Here is a 6,000-nt window from a genome sequence, read left to right on the forward strand (position 1 = left end):
CCTCAGACTCTACATGACTGGCCCATGCTGGAAAATAGAGTGTGGTTGTCTGCCACCTGTTTTGGACAGAAACATGTATCAATACTCAGATTAGCTTTTAGCTGTGAGACAAGAAATTGGTCTTACACAGTACAGGTCACTGAAGCTGATATTTGCTAGCAAATATTTCAGATATGCTCAAAGAGGGTGGGATCTTAAAATCCTTTTTTTTTTTCACTTGAGTACAAAACTGGGCTAGGTGCTGTTGGAAGTCTCAGATGTCTGAACAACTTTGCATGTCCAAGCCCCTGATCTCTGGGTAGGGCAGAAGGGACTTGTGCTTCTGTGTTCTGTGATCCTGGGCTTGGCCTGTAAGAGATGTCATGACGTCATCTGGGACTTCAGAGTTTAGCTTCTGCAAAGTGGCTTTTTTTTTTTTTTCTTAAGCTGTTATGTTGAGAATTGATGTGTCAGTTTTCAGCATTTTGATGCACAAAGTGAAGCTGTTAGTCTTATTAGTTCAGTCCTGTAAATACTGCATTAGCTTCCAAAAGCCACGTGTAACTACTCACGATGTATTTTCTAAAACTGCTCAGCAAGCAATGCCTTTGAGACAGGTGTGATTTATGAAGTAATCTATGTGTATCAGCCAGCTCAGTTCTTTCAGTTCTTGATAGATGGCTACTGAGATTAGTTATATGTGCCTAACAATCATCCAGGAAATATGCCTAATCCAGGAAAAGGGTAAGAGGTGTGAGAGGCTCTGTGCCAAAAAGCTTCTGGCTAAATTCTGCCATACTTCCAATGCAATGTCCTGTTACACACCAAAACCTGCCTATACCGCAGTTTGGAACAGCATTTTAAAAATAAAATTGAGGTTTTCAAGTTCACACCAATGATTGACTGATTTAATTTTGACTGCATAATAGCGAGTTGAGAACTGAGTCCCTTAAATGAATAACATGTCATTGCTTTTGGAAATAGTTAATAACCAAAATAACAAATCTGGTCAGTGGAGAGCATCTACTTCCAGAAAGCTAAAATGGGAAAATAATTTGAAGTGAGGAAGTTCTTTAATACATTACTTTGAACAGCAGCCCAGTTAAGAAAATTGGATCAGATTCACAAATCAAAATGTTGCATTTTTCCACAAAGCTGGATCTCTGCAAAGAAAAGCAGTGTCAGTTTGAGCGTACCTGTTTTCTCTCAAACTCTGCTAGTCTTTTGAAAACTCCAGGGCATGCTTCATTTTAGTGCAGATTTTTTGAGTCCCTGCAGGATTTCACTAAATTAGTAATACTCCCTACAGGGAATTTTTCCTTTCTGATCTCTGCTCTAAGCAGTTAAATAAAACAGGGGTTAGTTATGGGAGCTCTACTGATGGTAGAGCACATTATGGAGGTGGGCTAGCAAGGGGAAAGTGCAGATGTCCAGGATGTGGTTCTGGCCATGCTGTTTGTAGTGCCTGTGCTCTGAGCAGCAGCAGTGCAGGTTAGCCTGGCTGGCTGCCATGGCTGTAGCAGCGTGGCTGGCTCCTTGTGCAGGAGAGCACTGCAGAGAGCTCTGGGGGCATCTCCCAGTTTCAGTGACAAAGCGGTGCAGAGAGCAGCTGTGGCACAACCTGTGCTAAGTGAGTTGCCAGATGTGCTCCCAGCATTAATTTTCTTCATCCCAGACACCTTTAGACACTGAGGGGATGGTTTAGACTATTGACCTGGAGCTGGAAGTTGTCCCCTGAATAATCACTTCATCTCTGGCACCAGCTAAGGGTATGTGTTGTAACCTTATGGAACTCTCTTATTAAACTAGTTGAAAGGGGAGTGTGGGTTTTGTTTGGCTTTTTTATTTTTCCCAATAATTCTGACAGGAGGTTGTTCCAGGTCTTTAGCAGTTGCCCATCTCAAGCATAAATATTGCTTTGCTGATACTTCCGTGACATCACCTTTTTTCACTGCCTACTGCACCCTGGACCCCACAGTACAAGAATGAGTCTGTCTGCTTGAGATATACTTGTGCACCTTAGGGGGAGCACAGAAGTTTGTGGGTCACAGATGGTATGAATAAGTTTAGTATAACTGGGACACTTGTTTGATGTGCACCAGAGAATAATTTAAAAAAATCAAGCTCCTGTCTTTGTCTTCCAATCCTATTTTCATTGGAGTTGCCAGACAAAAGAAGGTACTTAGCTGAATCTTGTACCATAAAAATAGACATGATGGGTAGCTATAGTAATGGAAATCATAGATTCACACTAACCAGCCCATTTTGGACAAAGCCAATATCCTGACTTTCAGGTGGTCAAATGTGGGTGACTTTCCCCCCTGCCTCGGGCATAGTATTTTATACTGGACAAAATGATCATTTTGTCTATGGATTAAATACTTTTCTTTAAGATTCTATGTATCTTTCTAGGATTTTTGAATACTTATCATTAGTCTATATATTTTTGAGCCCAGAAATAGAATTTCAAAAGCAGGAAGTTGTTTGCTTGTTGGGCAACTGAAGTCAGTGTTTTGCTGCAATGCTGTCTATACCAGGCATAGCTGGTAGTGGTGGTCAGTTTTTGCCATTTCAGTCACTGTACCTTTTCCACTTTGCCAACCAAAATGTTTAGGATTCCTATCAAGCCTGCAATTACACAGGAGTAAACAGAGTAAGAAGTATTTTTACACAGGTGTTGGATCTTTAACAAAGTAAAAATTGTTACAGATGTATTTATCCAAGTTCACTAGCACGTAAACCCTTTGATTGTTTAGTTTATTGAGCATTTCTAGGTTTAGGATTGACTCATCCCTGTATTCAGTTACATGGCCAGATGCCCAGAACTGTTGTTTTGCAGAAGAAGTGGTTTACAGTACTGCTCCAACATTGTGTGGGCTTGTTCTGCCCACATGTGCCTACAAGTAAAAAGCCAGCTCTTTGCAAACTTCTTTGTGTCATGTGTCCTGTGTTAAGCACAGTGTCCCACTGCCATGCCACTTCCACTCAGGGCCACCTGTTTGTCTGCATGGATGGTAGCTCCTCCCAGTAGTGATCTCAGCTGGTTTTTAGTTAGAAGAATAATAGTTTGATGTGACTTTTGCTGTCTTTAAGACAAATTGCTTGCTGTACTACTTGAAAAAAGATTCATGTTTGCCCCCTTTTTTTTACTGCTTCTCTCAAGACTGTTTCCAGAGAATTTGCACTTTTATCAACTCCTGCTTATACCTGCAGGAAGTAGCACCATAGGAATCAATGATGTCATTTGAGAATGTTAGGAAGAATGGTAGTAAGGTGTGCACAGCAATGTGTCATCTTCTTGCCAAAGCAACCTGTATGGGCATTGATATCTCTGTGTATCTTTCACTCTGATCCTGTGAAGTGCTGTTGCTGCACTGGTTGCAAGTGAATTTCTGTGACTCTGAGTTTAGGTTGTGCAAGGCCCCTGCATATCAGAAATGTGAACTAAACTCCTGTGTGCCTGGTCCATCATCAACACAAAATGGAATGGCTCAGGTTAATCCACCATGGGGCACTTGAGCAGACAGTAGTAGTACCCAGTATATGGGCTGTCATTCTTTTACCATTCTGGAATCATTATTTTATGGTTTCTGTAGCTGTTTGCTGTTTATTATTGATTAGTTTTTAAATTTGCAGAACAATGAGGAAAACATTAACTCAAGTAATGTATTCCTGCTCATCTGTGCAGATTCAACCTTCTTGATCACAATTAATTTTCCTCATTGTCTTTCAGCCATAAGATTTAGATCTTGTCTAAGGAGTGAGAAAAATACCCACAACTGGACATACATTCACACTCACTGTGGCAGTCAAATTATAGGAAAATGTGGCCATTATGACATATGAGAGAGCAGACACAACAGAAATGATGTCTTCTCTTTTTCAGTCCCTTGCTAAAAGCATGAAGCCAGTACAATCCATCTATCATCGTTGTCCTGGGATGTTATAGCCAGGCCTCCAGGCTGTAATTGCTTATTTTGTGGCAAGAAATCACAGCTATTTTTGCTTACATAATCCTCAAGCCAGTCAGGTTTTTTAACTGGCTTTTCCTCATCCCTACTTCTACCACTGTAAATTAGAGCAGTCTTGAAGCTGGTTTGGTGGTACATTTACTACATGTATGGCTGTGGTTGACTGGAACACTTATCCTCTGGATTTAATAGGAAATGTTTTGACCTAAAGAGAATAGGCTGTGTAAATCCAGATCTAAAAATATACTGATAGCTTTTGATTAAGTATAAACTCTACAGAGATCACCTGACGTTTCTGGAGAGGTGTCACCCATGAGGAGTCAGCTGATGGTCTCTGTTGATGTGAATGTCAGACATACCAATAAAACTTGTAGAACTTCCAAATTTAAACTTTTCTTTCAAGTACACACATTTTTCTGTGTTTCAAAGGAGGCTGTTACTGGGTTTTTATATGTGCTGAAAATTTAGAGTAATTTTTCTGCTTGTAAAAGAAAAAAAAATATAAAGAAGCTGACAGCCATAGCCAAGAAGTACATAATGCAAAGTGCTTGTCCAAACACATTCCTTCTAACTTACACCACATCCTGTTAGTCCTTTAATAGATCTTGTATGAATGGATAAAGCAGATTAGAGGGTCACCAACACCCCAAGCTATTTCAAAAAGACCTTAAACTAGAATTCTACCACCAGGACTATTCATTGGAGTTGGCTATAGTGAGTGTGAATGCAGATCCAACTTTGGACATTTTTCTCATTCCTTGGAGATCTGAAATAAGAGTGAAAGATTCTTAACTTCAAAGCAAAACAGACAAAAAGGACTTCTTTGGGTTTGCCTAAATAATACTTACATTGAAGTAATTGATTTGGGACTGCTACTAAGGCTGATTCTTGTGATTAAAATCAACGTCTGAGAAGGAGCCCTGTCCAGTGTATGAGAGGAAATAAAGTCTTAGCTCAGGCTGGAGTCAGTAGTTTGGTCTTGAGTAGACAAGATCTGTGCTGGGATCAGTCTCTGCCCAAAATGAGCTTTCCCCTGGGGAGTTATGATGAGGTCAGTTCAGGCAGCTGTGTGATAAGCAAACTCACTTCCTATCTGTCTGAATAGCCATATTTTCCTGGGTTATGCCTCCACAGTATAAATGTGGCAGGAGTAACTTTCTGTAGAATAAGGAGTGCAAAATAAGTTCTGCTCAGGTCCTTAGAAATATCTTTTGGGCTTCTTCTTCTTCATTCCCACCCTTCCCCAAATTCAGTCAAAGTAATTTATCCTCTCCTTTTCTGAATGCTTTCCCTTCATTCACTTTGAGATGTAACCATCAGATGGTCACAGAGCTGTGTGTGTTTGTCATTGCAGCATTTGTAATGCAAATGACTTGCAGATGCTCTATGGGCTGTATCCAAACTTGGCTGTGTCAGTTTTAACGTACACATAACAAAACCACACTGGCTCTGGACAGGCCTCAGTGTAATAAACTCTCTAGGTTTCCTCCTGCATAAACACTTTTATATTCTTATTAATTAGAAACAGGAGTCTGTTTCTTTCAAAGTTCATGTGATAATTATCAGGCCAATGAATGAGGTACATGCAATATCTGAATGGTAATATGTTGATAATACTGCCAGGGATCTGAAGTTTATTTTTTGGGAAATATATGTTTATGAGTGTGTTTGTGTATATAAGTGTGTATATATCTATAAAAGTTAAACAGGCATAAACAGTAAAGCTCCTGGAATATTTGATGTGGTATATTTGCAGTTAATTAATTTCAGTGTATATTTCACATGACATATTGTTGACCTTAAACTTTAGTGAATATTTTCTTGCCCTTATATCTTAATGTCTTTCAGCACAAACAGATCTTGAAGCTGCTTTATGAATTGGCAACAGCACTGTGACTTACTGAAATAAAAATATAAGAGCAATCTGGTAATAATTATATAAATCTCCACTCAGAAAGGTCTTTAGGTTGGCTGTAATTAGGAGTATATATCAGTAACTTCTGTTTTATAGCACTGACGGCAATATTTGAATGTGAAATCTTTTAAATAG

This window comes from Molothrus aeneus, chromosome 7 (genome assembly GCF_037042795.1).
Source record: "Molothrus aeneus isolate 106 chromosome 7, BPBGC_Maene_1.0, whole genome shotgun sequence".
Taxonomy (NCBI): domain Eukaryota; kingdom Metazoa; phylum Chordata; class Aves; order Passeriformes; family Icteridae; genus Molothrus; species Molothrus aeneus.